Raw genomic sequence first — 17299 nt, forward strand, 5'->3', positions numbered from 1 at the left:
TGCCCTCGAATTTCTTAGGTCTCAGCTCTGGATGCAGAATCCAACAATGCTCATCATCATTCCCATCCTTTTTATAGTGAGTGCATGAAGCCTTGCTTTTCTGTGCAGTGTTAGCCTTCCTTACTTTCCACTTCTGCTTTCTTTTCTCCTTGCTCTTGCTTGCAGTGGGTTGGGATGGTCCCCCAACTTCTGGATTTCCATTCTTTCCTCTAGCTTCTAGATGAGTAGCTTGTACAGATACCTCATCTATACTAGTGGGATTGAACATGAGGATGGTATGCCTCATGTAGCTGTGTAGACCACCAATGTACTTCAACAGAGTCTCTGGTGAGTCTAATGAGATTCCTAGAATCAATGCTCTCTTTCTAAATTCTTGAGTGTACCCTTGCACACTTTGCCCTTTCAACTGCCGAATAGTTTTCCAAATCATTATGGCTTATTGCATGTAGGCCAATGGATAGAACTACTTTTTGATTGCAGAAACAAATTCGCTCCACACAGAGATAGTCTTACCATGTCTTTTTAGGTCAGCTTGGGTTCCGCCTTCCCACCAAACCAAGGCAATGCCTCCTAGGCGTAGGCTTGCCAGCTGAATCTTGCTCTTGTCTGAGTCGATGTTCTGTACTCTGCAATAAACATCAATTTGTCTAATCCAATTGTCCAACTTTTCTACATTTAGCTCTCCACACTACAACAAAACCCTGTGATTAGCATCCGTTTTTGCTTCCTTTTTTGCATCTAGAGACCATTTTTGGTGCTATTTGCATCCATTTATCAAATATGGTGCAATATGTGAAGAAAAATTCACAGCCGTTTTTACACCAAGCCTTGCACTAATTTTAGCACCAGGTGTTGCACCAGGCCTTGCATGAGGTTTTGCACCAAATTTTTCACCAAGTCCTGCACCATCCATTTCACTAGGTTTTGTTCCAGGTTTTGCGTCAAGTTTGGCACCTAATTTTTGTTTCGCCTACTTTTGGATCCTCTATTGCATCCACTTTTTGTTCCTACACATGCATCATTTTTTTCATCCTCGTTTGCATCATTTTTTACATCCATTTTTGCATCCCCTTTTGCACCAAGTTTCGTGTCAAGGTTTGTGTCTAGTTTTCAATCTACTTTTGTTGCATCAAATTTTGCATCTTGTTTTGCATCCATATTTGCATCGTCATTTGCATCCATTATTGTGTCCACTATTGTATCCACTTTTGTTGTGCCACAATTTGCACCTAGTTTTGAACCTAGCTTTGAACCCACTTTTTCTTCTAATTTTTCATCCACGTTTGCATCTTCATTTGCATCTATGCATCCTTTTTTTATCCACTTTTGTGTCAAGTTTTGCATCAGGTTTTAAGTCTCATTTTGCATTACTTTTGCATTAACTTCTATTGCATCCACTTTTTCATCCAATGTTGCACCCATGTTTACGTCTACTTTTGTATCCCTTTTTGCATTTCTTTTTGCACCAAAGTTTTCTTCTTTTTTTGCATCTATCATTGCATCCACTTTTGTTCTACCATAATTTGTGTCATGTTTTGGACCTACTCTTGAAGCCATGTTTTCTTCTACTTTTGCATCGATGTTTGCATCCAATATTACCTCTTTTTGCATCCACTTTTGTGTCGGGTTTATGCATGGGGTTTTGTATGCTCTTTTTCATCTACTTTTGTTGCATTCATTTTTGCATCCAATTTGTTGTCCACTATTTCACCCACGTTTGTGTCCACTTTTGCATCCCTTCTTGCATCTTGTTTTTCATCCGAGTTTGCATCTTCATTTGTTTCTTTTGTTGTATCCACTTTTGCATCCATATTTGTTGAGCCACAATTTCTTCCATGTTTTGCATATATCATTTCACCCACATTTTCTTCCACTTTTTCATCCACATTTGAATCCTCTTTTCTGTCCAATTTTTCATCGAATATTGTGTATGTTTTTGTGTCCCCTTTTGCATTGAATTTTACGTCATGTTTTGCATCTCATTTTGCACCTACTTTTGCATCTACTTTTGTTACATCCACTTTTGCATCTAATTTTGGGTCCACTATTTCACCCATGTTTGTGTCCATGTTTACATTGCTTTTTACATCTTATTTTGCATCCAAGTTTGCATCCTTTTTTCATCCAAGTTTGTGTCCGTTGTTGCATCCACTTTTGTTTCACCACAATGTGCGTCAATTTTTGCACCCATATTTACTTCCACTTTTAAATCTGCATTTGCATCCAAGTTTTCATGACTATTTCATTTATTTTTCTTCTCATGGTCAAGTTTACCATTTCTTCACATAAAATAATGGTCACAAGTGCATCCCCACTAGGAGGATTCCCTACATTTACCCCTTGTGGAGGTGCAATATTTTCAACAATTATGATTTGGCATTGTTCCTGAGGTGGGAAAGGATTTTTCAACATAATAAGTTGTGTGGCGGGATTTCAATAAGTATTGTTCTCATTGACCTCGTCCAAATATGGACAATGATGTTTCATATGGCCCCTAACACAAATATTACATGGGAACTTTAGCTTTCACTCTTTCTTGGCCCCGACATTAGCGTTTGGAGCTTATGGTTCTTTTCTGATCCAGGTGGATATTGGTGGCCACCTACCAAGTCCACCTGGACCCCCACCATTGTCTTTCTCAGCATTTTCAGTTTCCTTAATTGTAGCACAACTTACTATTTTTACCAGTTTTTCGGGTCCGGAACTTCCGGAGCCGTTTTGAGGCCCTAAACGACGTTTTTTGGGGAATCCATGGACCCATGTTGCCCGTTCCAACAATGATAGTGCTCAGATAGATCTTTCTAATGAGCTATTGTACACGTCAAACGAAGATCATATGCCAAAGTTACGACCCCGGGAAGTTGATGTACCAATTTACCCCCAAACGGGGCCCACAGTTTGGCGTTTCATCTCCTAGGGTTAGGTTTTGGAATGTTAAGGGTTTTCCATTGTTTCTCAACAATAAATAGGCCTTCGAGCCTCATTGTAACACAGTTCAGAGGCATGTAGCCATCACATCTCTTCTCAGAGATAAGCTACCATCGCCCTAGCTGGTTTATTTCCATTTCTGGTTGTAAGCATATTTCAGTATTTTCCATTAATGAAATGAAGTATTATTTCCGCTGCATCTTTGTGTATATGGTTATCTCTGTGATTTGTTGCGTTCTTGTTTAAATCCGGATCAGTGGTATCAGAGCGGTCTGCTTTTTCTCTGTTTTTCTTTGCATGTCCCCAACAAGGTCGGGATATAAGGAGTTAGGGCTTGAACTGGTTGAACCTTTGCAAGACCAGCCTTGCAAATCCCGACGGCCTCCCATGGCGGACGAGAAGAAAGATGAGGGGGCAGGAGATCCCATCAAAATCTTGCTCGAAGAAGCCCTCGAGTGACAACGGAACGCGATGATGGACAGCTTTGCCCAGATCCTTCAGCGGCTACCCAGAAGCAACGCATCGGCTTCCAGCAGCTACTCTGGAAACGCCACACCCTTTAAGGTACAAGTTAATTTTGAAATCCCCATATTCGAGGGTCAGATAGACGCAGATGCCGTAGATAAATGGTTAAATCTGCTAGAGGGTTATTTTTCTGTTCATGAATTTTCAAGTCGGGAAAAGATTGTTTTTGCTCTTCTCAAAGCAGCCCCCCACGTCAAGGACTGGTGGGAAACCTATTGCGAGCAGAAGGATGAAAGTACTAGCTCACTATTTTCAGCCGCACCCACCTGGGATTCGTTCCGGGATGCCATCAAGGAGCAGTACTACCCTGTCGGAAGCTATGAGGATGAATACATAAAGTGGACCACGCTGCGGCAGGGAAGGGACCAAGACGTGCTGGAGTTCACCAATCTTTTCCATACCCTTCGCACAAAGTTGGGTATCAAGGATTCGGAGCAACATTTGATACTCAAATATCGTGGCTACCTACACAAGTACATCTAGGAAGAAATACAATTCCTAAACATCCCCTCGCTCGGCGCAGCATACCGATATGACGTCAAGGTCGAGCAGAAGTTTAAACAAAAGAAGCGAGACTTTGGATCTGGGAATCCAAAGCAGGGGAAAGGTGCCCCTAAACCACAGAATAAAGGACAAAGCCAAGGCGGGACAGCCCAAGACAACCAGCCGAAGCCGCAAGCAAAGAACAGCGCCGCGAAGCCGAGAAAGGACACTGGAAAATGGTGCGAGTTCCATAAGAGCTCCACTCACAACACAAGTGAGTGTCGGTCCAAGCAGTCACTGGTGGCTGAGCTAAAGGTTTCAGAATCCGATGCATGTTCCGAATTTGAGTCAGAACCTGATAAGGGGTATGAAAAAGGGAAGCAGATCATTGATGCGGATCCCTGCGCCACTGTTGCTACCGCAAAGATCCAGAAAAATGAACCCGAAGATCCAGAGGAGGAGGAGCGTCTCTTCCACTCCTAGATGTGGGTAAAGGGCTCCTCGATACAGTTCATTGTTGATAGCGGGAGTCAAAAGAACCTCATTTTGGCAGAGGTTGTGAAGCGGTTGGGCTTACCGACCACAGCACATCCACAACCATACACCATTGGGTGGCTTCACCAAGGACGAGATCTTCGCGTGAGCCAGCAGTGTCGCCTTCCATACAACATCAAGCCCTTCACGGATGAGGTATTGTGTGACATTGCTCCCCTTGAAGTTTGTGATGTATTACTAGGACAACCATACTTGTGGAAGCGACATGTTGTGTATGAATCAAGGCCCCGTGCTGTTATTATTACATTGGTAAATAAGTTGTTCAAGATACCAGAGGTAGCACCACCTGCGGCCATCTCTTTGATTACTGAAAAACAATGCAGTAAGATCATTTCCAAAACCAGGAAATTTGTTTTCCTGATGATACGCCCTCAAGGAAAGAAGAAGACAGTGGCCGCGGCCTCCAAACGGGGTCCCTCTGCACGACAACTACAGATGGACAAGGTTGTGGAGGAGTACGAGGACATCTTCACCTCCCCGGCAGGGGTTCCTCTGCACTGTCAGGTCAAGCACTCCATCGATCTGACCCCAGGTGCGCCGCTACCCAATGGACCAATTTATCAGCGCTCCGTTCTGGAGAACAATGAAATCAAGAGGCAGATTCAGGAGCTCCTGCAGAAAGGTCACATCCGTCCGAGTTCATCGCCCTGTGGGAGCCCGATCGTGTTGGTACAGAAGAAGGATGGGACGTGGAGACTCTGTATTGACTATCGGGCGCTGAACAAGATCACTGTCCGTAATAGGTACCCGATCCCGCAGATTGATGACCTCCTAGACCAACTAAAGGGGGCGAAATATTTCAGCAAGATCGATCTGAAGTCAGGATATCACTAGGTACCAATCGAACCCTCCGATGTGTGGAAGACTGCCTTCAAATCCAAGGAGGGCCTCTTCGAATGGTTGGTCATGCCTTTCGGATTGACGAATGCTCCTGCAACCTTTATGAGGCTAATGGATGACATCTTGCGGCCATTCACCAACTCCTTTGTAGTAGTATACTTGGATGACATTCTGATCTTCAGCCAGAGTTGGGAAGAGCACCTCCACCACATCCGACAGGTTCTCCAAACACTGCGGCAACACAAGCTATGTGCCAATTTGGAGAAATGCACTTTTGGCATGACCCAGGTTCAGTATCTGGGATACATCATTGATGAACAGGGGGTGCATGTCGATCTGGCCAAGATCCAAGTCATTCGGGATTGGCCCTCTCCAACCACTCTAACAGAGCTCCGCAGCTTTCTAGGTCTTGCCAACTTCTACCGCAGGTTTGTGTTGGGGTTTTCTCATATTTCTTGGCCCTTGAGTCAAGTCACCAAGGGCGGGGCGAAAGCAAAATTCTTTTGGTCTGAATCTCAACAGAAGGCATTCAGGGAATTGAAGGATCGCCTCTGCACGGCACCAGTGCTCGCGTTACCAGATTTACAACAACCATTTGAGGTCGAGACAGATGCCTCTGACTATGCTATTGGGGCAGTCCTTACTCAACATGGACATCCAGTGGCATATCACAGTGAAACACTTTCAGACACAGTCCGGAAGTACCCCACTTATGATAAAGAGATGTATTCCATTGTACAGGCCTGCCGACAATGGAAGCATTACATTTTGGGGAAGGAAACGGTCATCCACACAGACCACCGACCTCTGCAATTCATACAGACCCAAGGGAAATTGCAGAATGATCGCCATCAGAAGTGGTCTACATACCTGCAACAGTTTCACTTGAATATCAAGTATAAAAAGGGCAGCACCAATAATGTTGCAGATTGCCTCAGTCGGCCACCGATCATGGCACTAACCACCGTGCTCAACTCTTGTGGGCACGAGACTGCTGATTGGCCACTTCTCTACAAAAGCGACCCAGAATTCGGCCACACATACCAGACACTCTTGGAGGGTCGGCATGTTGCAGATTTTCACCTCCAGGATGCCCTATTATGCCACCTCGGTCACCTTTGTGTTCCTTCAAGCGAGCATGCCAAGATGATTTGGGAAGCACACTACAGTCGGGCTGCTGGGCATTTCGGGGTCGAGAAAACAGTGGCAGTACTGCAAAATTATTTCTATTGGCCGAATCTTCGACAGGATGTTGGGAAGTACATCCGATCATGTACTGCCCGTGCCATTGCCAAACCGACCATTAAGAAGCACGGCCTCTATACCCCGTTGCCTACCCCTAGTCGACCTTGGGAATCCATCTCCATGGATTACATGTCAGGCCTTCCTTCCACTAAGCATGGAAATGACTGTGTTTTTGTGGTCGTCGACAGGTTCTCGAAGATGGCCATTATGATGGCCTGCAAGAAGAATATCACAACAAAAGCCACTGCTAAACTCTTCTTTGAACGAGTGTGGGTGCACTTTGGGATCCCACAGTCTATCATCTCAGATCGGGACAGTCGGTTTCTCAGCACATTTTGGTCCAGTCTCTGGTCAATGCTGGACACCAAACTCACGAAGTCCACAGCCTTCCATCCTCAAACTGATGGCCAGACAGAGGTTGTCAACAGGATGATTGTGCACATTCTGCGCATGTATAACTCAAAGCATCCACGCACATGGGACGAGAGCCTCCCCTATGTTCAGCACAGCTACAACCGAGCTCTTCACAGCTCCACTGGCCATAGCCCTTTTCAGGTGGGTTTGGGATTCCAGCCACTATGCCCCATTGATGTGGCCATGCCCCTTGCAGCTACTCACATGAATTCAGCTCATGTCCAGTCCGAAATAGATAAGGCCACCAGCTTCATTGAGCGCATCCAACATATTCGCCAGCAGGTCCATGACATTCTTGAGAAATCAAATGCCAAGTACAAGCAGCGACATGATCAACACCGGGTGCCACACAAGTTTCAGGTGGGCGACAAAGTCTGGTTGCATTTGCAAAAGGAACGCCTTACTGGAGCCTATCAGAAATTGAGACCACTCCGATATGGTCCTTACACCATTACTAAGGCTATGGGAGACAATGCATTTGAGCTCAGAATTCCCCCATTCCTTGGCCTGCACCCAGTGTTCAATGTGGACCGCCTTTGACCATACTTTCCACCATTGCTAGACACATCCGACATTGCAGAACAGCTCAAACCCACAGAATTAAATCCAGATTGCATGGAACAAGCTGCAACTGATCGGATCATGGACACACAGATCAAGAACACTCGCCAACAGAATATCCAACTGTATCGAGTTGTCAAAGCAAGCCAACTCCTTCAGCAGGGCAAGTGGCTCACCAGGGAACAAGTTCAGCAGAAGTTTCCTCATCTCATGGAGGAGCTCAACGCAATGGGGACCATTGCTTCCTAAGGGGGGAGGAATGATCCAGGTGGATATTGGTGGCCACCTGCCAAGTCCACCTGGACCCCCACCATTGTCTTTCTCAGCATTTTCAGTTTCCTTAATTGTAGCACAACTTGCTATTTTTAGCAGTTTTTCGGGTCCGGAACTTCCGGAGCCGTTTTGAGGCCCTAAATGACGTTTTTTGGGGAATCCAGGGGCAACACGGGTGTTCCAACAATGATAGTGCTCGGATAGATCTTTCTAATGAGCTATTGTACGTGTCAAACGGAGATCATATGCCAAAGTTACAACCCCGGGAAGTTGATGTACCAATTTACCCCCAAATGGAGCCCACAGTTTGGCGTTTCATCTCCTAGGGTTAGGTTTTGGAATGTTAAGGGTTTTCCATTGTTTCTCAACAATAAATAGGCCTTCGAGCCTCATTGTAACACAGTTCAGAGGCATGTAGCCATCACATCTCTTCTCAGAGATAAGCTACCATCGCCCTAGCTGGTTTATTTCCATTTCTAGTCGTAAGCATATTTCAGTATTTTCCATTAATGAAATGAAGTATTATTTCCGCTGCATCTTTGTGTATATGGTTATCTCTGTGATTTGTTGCGTTCTTGTTTAAATCCGGATCATTTTCGCTCATTCAAAATAGTTTTCTTATTCTTCTTCTTTTTACCACCCGGATATTGTGGTCTACCTAGTCCTGTGGACTGAACCAAGTTAATGGTGGTTGTTTGGGCATAAGTTTTAGTTTTCTTAGTTGTAGGTGCAGTCAACACAGGAATATGAGAAATAACTAACTAGTTTAACCTCCCAACCAACTGAATATAACCCATTATTCAAAATTAGCAGAGTTTGGTTCTTCCACTGTGATTACCTCTTTGATACTTCCTTGCACATAGCCTAGATATGGAGGAAGGCCCAAACAATCTTCAATTTGATTCAAGTGTTTCTTTTGGTTCTTCATGGAAAGTTGTAACTCATCGAACACGAGGAAAAATTCATCCTTGGCCTCATTGTAATCCAACAATACAGTACCCAATAGAATTTTCAAATGCTAGTAGATATCAACAATATACATGTATTAGTAGTATCTTCCTCTGGTGTGTGTTGTGTTAAGCACTCAATATGCTACCTCTCTAGCCACTTCGATACCTATCAAGCATTTGTGCTTTCCTACAATCTCATGTTTCACTGCCATTATTTTTTCTTGAATATTTAGTGAGTGTGGACTCAATACAAAGGTTTTGAAGTTTAAACTTTTTGTTGGGCTCAAAAGCCTCATTTTATGTAGTGGGCCACTCCACGTAGGCTTTGAGTGCATCGAAAATACATTGTAAGCTTGAATCAATGATATCACAAACTTACTGAAATATGAATGTTTGCTTAAGAGATGGAAGTGAAGGCTAGTGGAAGCCAAGGAGAAGAGGAACTTGGGAGATGAGGGATTTTCTCAAGGATGGATTCAGAGAAGAACTTAAAGGAGAAGGATTGTTCCTTACTTGAAAAATATATCCAAAGCAAAGGAGAAACCTAGCCAAACATGACTATAACAATCTAACTGATGCCCAGGGGATGCACTAGGAGAGAACAATATAAATAAATGAAACAACAAAGGGTAGCAAATTATCAACTATACACAGTTAAAGTAGTATCCCTAGAGAAAACATCCTATGGAATTATTGTAGTTGACCAATAATAGCCCTTGAATGCTAATAATTGAATACATTACAAGGCCTTGTAGCTTGAATTAACATCTGCCTTATGCAAATTATGACTAGTTCTTGGAGCAAATGGAAACACCTACAAATTATGAGTGTTCTGCAGAGGCTTGTAGGTTGATAATGAAACCAATGATGTCTTTATAAATACATACCCCACTAACATAACTAATATTAATTTCAACTCAGTTGCAACCATTAAACGATTACTAGTTCCAGACGGATCTGACACCAAATTGGAGTGATGTCAAATGATCCTCCAAGCAACTTCATGATGTCTTGTTAATGACATTAGGGAGGGTGCATGTCCACATCCTCATATGTGAGTGCTTGATGGGATGATGGCCATTCGCTCTCCAACTTGGCATGTCTTAGTCATTCCATCGAGGGGAGATTCATATTTGGAATTATGACATATTAAAACTTAAAACTTAAATTTAGTTAATAAACATACAATAACCTAATACTTACAATAAACTCTTTTTCTAAGCATGTGCACACTACCTCTTTATATATAATTTATGCTATGCTAATTACATTAAAAAATAAAATAAAATAAACTAATAAAAAGTGTCTAAAAAATTCCCTTTACATGTATGTAGTTATATGTATTATAAATTTTATAATAAAATTAATAATAAGAATTTGTATAGATAGAGATGTGAAATTTATATATAATACAAATAGTAGTATAAAGAACAAGCATATGTGCATCTTAATTACGAATCCATTACGTATCAAGAGGGATCACATCTTTCGACATTTTCTCAAAATTTTCACTAAAAATGAGTTTGCATCTCAAGGGATTTGATCCCTCTTGGCATTTGATAAAACCAACGAATATATATCTTAATTCCAAATGTGTTGAGAGGGATCAAATCTCTCAAGGTGCAAATCTTTTCTTAAATTTTGGACTCAAAAATAGATTTACATCACTAGAAGTTCAATCATTCTCTATGCTTTGTAAAATAATAGTAAAGATAAATATTTTAATCAATACAATTTCCTTTTGTATTTTACAAATATAGAATAACCTAAATTAATATTAATTTTACCCTACTCTACTTCTATAATTTAGAGAAATAGAATATATCTTCAACCTAAATTAATATATATTTTTGTATTTTAGAGAATGAGAATGTACCTTCAACCTAAATTAACCTAAGAATGAAAAATCATGCTGATATTGAAATTAAATATTAATATAATCCATAATATATTTTAAGAGAATGACTTCTTCCGATTAATCACAACAATATTTTTGGGGTCAATGTTTGAAACTCATCATCATGATATAGATGGAGGAAATAAATAATGCAAAAATGCTTGAATTCAAAGGAAAAATCAAATAAAAATGAAAGTCAACATTAATTAGTCAAAAACCAATAAAATAAAATAAAATAATTTAAACATATAAAACCATTAAAATAATAATGTAAGGAAAAATATAAGTATTAAAAATATAAATATTTATAAAGATGAATATATTAAAAATATATTATTAGAAGTTATTATTAAAAGCAAGAACATTCTTTTCTAATTTAAATGAAAATAAGTTATGAAAAGTCCTATAAATAAGGCTAAATCCTCAGTGAATGGTATTAAATTAGATATTATGTATACAAAAAGTAAAAAGAGAAGTTAACTTTAATTCGTCCAAAAAAACTAATAAAACAAAAAATTATTTAAACAAATAAAAAGAATAAATATATATCTTTTTTATAAATATAAATATTTATAAATATAGATATTTATAAATATAAATATAATAAATTATTAGAAACCATTATTAAAAAAAAAAAACATTTTTTAAATTGAATGAAAATAAGGTTATTAATAGTTCAATAAGTAAGGCTAAATAGTAGGGCTAATATATAACTAAAATAGAAATAAAATGGTTTTAAATTAGATATTATGTATTAAAAATAGAAAAAAAATAATTTTTTTGAATTAAATAATTAATAATTAAATTTTCTCCTCTTTTCCCTCATTTATTTATTTATTTTTGAATTTCCTTAGATTATGGTTTTTTCCTCATTTGTTAAATTTCCTTCCTACTCTCTTTTTTCCCTCCTTATATGTCTATAGACTCTGTCAATATACTTGGGTTTTTATTTTTGTGGAATGCATATATCCATTTTCTACATCTAGTTCGCTCATACAGATGCTCATACAGGGCTTGATAGATCCAGTTTGCTAATACAGATATTTGCTAGAAGGGTTTGCTAGATTGAGTTCACATATACATGTGTTTGCTATATCTAGTTTTTCCGATATAGGGGTTTGCTAGATCCAGTTCATTGATACAGAGGTTTGCTAGATCTAATTCAACAATACAAGTGATTTCTATAGCTAATTATTTGACATATGGGCTTTAGATAGATGATTTTTATTGTTCTGGAATGCATATATCCATATCTAACACAAGGGTTTTAGATAGAGGATTTTTATTGTTCTAGAATGCATATATCCATAGCTAGATCTATTTCCCTAATACCCAAGTTTTGATAATGCAGGTATACCAGCAATACTACATGGGTTTTGATAAAAATATTTTATTGTTGTGAGATTCATATATCCATAGCTAGATCTATGACTCTGATGCATGGGTTTTGATAATGCAGGTTTAACATCGATAAGAGCTCCATAACTCAGAAGCAAAAAGAAGCATTAAGGTTTGAGCACCAAGTTTTATCCACTTACTCAAATTTTTATTGTTGTGAAATGTATATGTCCATAGTAGTTATAGTTCAATGAATCTGCTTAACCCATTCACTAGATAATATAGAATCATCACAGTTATATTGAATAGCAATATTGAATGGTTAGATATATTTTATTATAACTATCACCATTTTGTATAGTAATCCATATCATTTTTACCTAAAAACTAATACAAGTGTTTTAATAATGCATGTCCATCCAATGCATTCACACATGAGAAAAATAGATTCATAGTGGAGGGGAAAGGCATGCATAATTTTAATGTTATGCTTTTGCATTTCCACTGTTCGAAGTTGCATCATTAGAATTTTCAAGTGGATTCTCCTATTGCACAAGGATATGTGCATGTTGAGGCCTTTCCATATCCCACCCCCTCCATATATCTAGTATACGCCGTGTTCATACCCCTAGTGTATTCCATGTGTCACTTCTACTACGTTGGTTTCTGCTCCTCCATTGGTTACCTCTCCTGTTTCCTCTCCTCTGGCTCCTGTATTTGAGGTTTCAATACCAATGGCAGTAGTAGAAACACCATCAAATTAGACACCTGAGGCATCACCACCACCAGAAATAGTAGAAACATCCATAGCAGCTGTAGCCACTCTCTGCTGCAAAGTTGTACTTTTGAAAGGTCAAACATCAGGCGTGGACCATCTAAAGCATATGGCAACCTTTGAACTCTTCTCCATATCTTAGCTATTTTAAAAAACCTCTAACCTTATGTATATGATATAGTCTAAAGCATATGGAAACCTTTGGAATTTTCTCCATATCTCAGCAATTTTACAAGGTCGCTAACCTTATGTATATGATACAAACAATGTTTGGTTACAAAATTGATGTATATGATACCAACGACATTTGGTTACAAAATTTATGAATATGATTCTCCCACTTGTATGTTCAAGGTTTCATTTATTGAATAATGGCGTGATCAACTCAATGCTTTGCTCACCACATATCACTACATTATAAGATTAAATTTTATATGCCTTATGTACATTTTGAAAATTATCAACGGTGTTGTGATGGAGAACTATTATGTATGATTATACTATTATCTTTGGATAGATGTTTTGAATTTACCTTAGAATAATGATATTCATGAATGATTTTGATCTATGTAATCACACATTTTAATTTTAGTTGATTTGATTAAAGATGACCATGATATTTTTTATTTTATTTTTTCTGAATAAGATTGATTCTAGTAAAGATACAAAAATAGTGTTACAAGGAGGCTCCGGCCTCTATAGAAACTATAACAAAGTAATAACTAGGCATTAGCCATCAGTAACAGAAAATTTAGACTGCCCAGTCAGGGAAACCAGTCTCAAAAGGGTTTGAGCTGCCCATTCGGGGGAAACCAACTTATATAACAACAAAAACCAGGTTTGAGAGTTTTCCAGGATAACAGAAAATATCCAAACAAAACCAAATGCCACGTGGCAACCATCACAAAAGACAATCATCAGAAAAAACTTGATGACACGGAACCTGGAGAGGGAAGAAGAGCTGGCTAGGTGTCAACAGGTGGCGGTGTCTCCTCCACGATGCGACACCTGTAATCAGATGGGTCATTGTCGGGCGGTGTCTCCTCCATGATTGGACACCCGTAATCAGATGGATCATCGCCGGTATGCTGCTGGCCACTGGTCGTGGCCTCCCGCTTCCCTGTGCCATCTGGAATGCTTGTGCCTACTATCTCCTTCCCATGTCCTCCCGGGTTCATTGCTTCCTGGTTGGGGCGAGCAGTTTCTGGTCTGTTTCGAACCTCCTCCTGCGAGCTGCTCCTATTGTTGTCACCATTCATGTTCCTAATGTTGCTGGCTTGGACAATATTGCATTGAGGCTCCCCCCTGAAGGAAATAGAGACTGTGGTAATGATACAGGGGCGATTCATGGTGCATCTAAATTGGAATTGAATGGAATGTGAGGGGTTCAGTGATGGCTCAGAGCTGGTTTGAGGGTACTGGGAGTCTGTTGTATGTCTTTGTCTAGCTCTCTGGCCTTGTCCTCTTCCCCTTCCATTGCGAGTGTTAGGATAATGACCCCCGCTTGGAGCCGCAGACGTAGGTGAGGAAGAGTCAGCCTGAGCTGAATTAGACGGGGAAAGCGAGGGCGAGCATATTTCTCGTGCACCGCTGCTTCCTCCGCGGTTGCGCATTCTGTGCCTGAGGCGGGGCATGTTGACAGGGTGGATATCAGGGCTCTAGGTACGGGTAGGTGTTGGAGATGGGGTGGAGCGGCTACGGAAGGCGAGGGAGTGGGGAATACGAGTGCCAGAGGCAGAATTGAGACCAAAGATAGCAAATTGGTAATGGTAGAGCGGGTTATGGGAGAAATGAACACCCTCAGTGAACTCAATGCAGCAAAGAAGCTGACAGCGTCTCCCTGAAGCTATTCTGTAGCTCTGTTGAGCCGCTGCGGGAAGGCAATTGTAGGCGAGAGGAGGCAGAGCAGGGGGAGGATGCTAGTTAATCTCCATATTGAGGTCCAGAACCAGAAGTAGTTGGCCTTGGCTCTCTCCCTACATTAATGAATTTTGGTGATCATGTTTCTTGAGATCACGCTTCATTAAATGACCATATGTTTTGGCGGTGGGCTTTGCATTGGCAGTGTGGGAGGCCATGTTTTTGTAGCACTTGCCCGCCCAGAGTATCGTCACCGTGCAGGCGGCATTAATCACCCGCATCCGAGGTAAAGATGACCATGATATTATTAGTATTATCTTATTACATTATATATGTGTTGAAAATTGTCAATGTTCTTTTATGGAGAATTATCATGTATGATGGTGTTATTATTTCTGGATGGATGTTGTAAATTTACCTTAGAATAATGATATCTATGATATGTGTTGATTTGGTAGTCATCTATGTTTATTGAAATTTTTCAATGATTTTTTTATAGAGAATTATTATATATGATGATACTGTTATTTCTTGGATGGATGTTTTCAATTTCCTTTAAATTTACTTACAAAAATTATGTTATCAATTTTAATTGTGATATATTATTTAATGATATTTAGAAATTGTAATATATATCACTATGTAATTGAAATCAGTAAAATGAACCCATAAAGGGGGTCATAAATGGAAAAAAAGTACACTCTAAACAAGAAGCCAAATTTGGATGTAGTCATGGATGTAAAAATGTAAGTAGAATTGGATTTTAAACTATGTGTCAAGACAAGAAGCAAACAAGGAAAAAAAGAGGATTTTAAACTAGAAGTAAAAAAATATGCAACACTAGACACAAAACGGAGCAAAACAAGGCATAAAAAAGGATACCCAGGGTGCAAACAAGGACGCAAAAATGGTCACTAAACTAGATGTAAAAAAGGAAACACATCTAGACACAAAATTGAATGCAAAAGGGGATGCCAAGTTAGGTGTTAAAAAGAAACAAAAAAGGATGCAAATTTAGACGCCAAATGAGGATGCAAAGAATGGTGTAAACTTGGGATGCAAAATTGAACCTAAAAAAGGGTGAAACTAAGGAAACCATATTAGATGCCAAAAAGGATGCATAACTAGATGAAAATTTATACTCAAACCTAGGCGCAAAATGAGATGCAAACGTGGACACAAAATGAGGAAGAAAAAACAATGAAAATTTGGATGTTGGAAAGGATGCAGAATTAGACACCAAAAAGGATGCAAATTTCATGCAAAAAATAACGCAAAAATAGACACAAAAAATGGTGCAAAACCAGATGCAAAAATAGGTACAAAATTAGAAGCAAAAACTGACATAAGACTAGATGCAAAAATTAGCACAAACTAGATGCAAAAGAAGGCATTAAATTGCATGCAAAATCTAGTGTAAAACTTGATGCAAATGATGGAATAAAACTAGAAGCAAATAATGGCATGAAATAGGAAGCAAAAAACAATGAAAAAGCATATGCAAAAAATGGCACGAAACTAGAAGTAAAACCTATTGTAAAACTAGATGCAAATCCTGATGCAAAATATGATGTAAAAGAGGATGCAAAATATGATGTAAAAGAGGATGAAAAATATGGTGTAAAAGAGGATGCAAAATATGGTGTAAAAAAGGATGAAAAATCTAGCACAAAAAAGGACGCTTTAAAAATTGTACAATAGATCCAGTTTTAGCGCCAAGTTTCTCATCCTAACTGGAAAAAAAATACACTAAAATCTGGTGCTAAATTTGGCGCAAATGGCCTGTTTTGTTGTAGTGCCATCACATATAAACAAATAAAATTTAACATCTAGCTTGATCAGAGATGCTTTCTTGTTATGTACAGGGCTATTAGGAGGTGTGAGAAAGCTTTCCTCTTTTCCTTTTCCTTTTGAGTGGTCATGGAAATTTGATTCATCTTCTCCTTTGTCTTGTTTAGAGCCTGATGAATCTTCATCCTTGTGTTTTCTAAAGTCCTTATACATTTCTTCTACCAAGGACTTTATGGCTAGGAAACTTTCTATGAATTGAGGGTCTGGACCCGTAGGACCTTCCTCTGACATTGTCTTTTGAGGATAGACTCTCCCGATTTCAGGATTAGTTTCAAACAACTCTCCTTCTCCTAATTTGAGCTTTGATCTAGTGAGCATTCACAGCTAAACCAACACAAGCTTGTCTAACCTTACAGCCTAAAGCTCTGACACCAATTGATCTGAAAATCACCCTTTAGTGATCTCAGTTAAAGAATTATGAATGAAGGTATTACAGACTCATGTGTTGGTAGGTGTTTATGTTATTTTAGGCAACAGATCGATCAGATTGCAAAATACACAGACACTTGAAATGGAAAACAACAGAGAAACACAGTAAGCAAATACAAGAACACAACAAATTAATAAGGAGTTCACCCTATCCTCTAAGGCTATGTCTCCAGTCTAGCTTTTAGTGGTGGCCTTCTTTTATTGTGTCTTAAAGCAGAGAAATACAATGAAGGAGCTCAATATGAGTCTCCTGAAACAGAACTGATTGGAAGGGTGGTTCTTGGATTCCCCAAGCCACTAGAGTGCACAGACTCTTTTCCTTACCAGCTCTCGACCTTTCTGGTCTTTAATGGAAGGAGCCCAATGTGGTGCTCA

The sequence above is a fragment of the Pinus tabuliformis genome, chromosome 1_2, assembly GCF_031772625.1.
Source record: "Pinus tabuliformis cultivar Carrire ecotype Pingquan chromosome 1_2, CPIR1, whole genome shotgun sequence".
In the NCBI taxonomy this organism is placed as follows: domain Eukaryota; kingdom Viridiplantae; phylum Streptophyta; class Pinopsida; order Pinales; family Pinaceae; genus Pinus; species Pinus tabuliformis.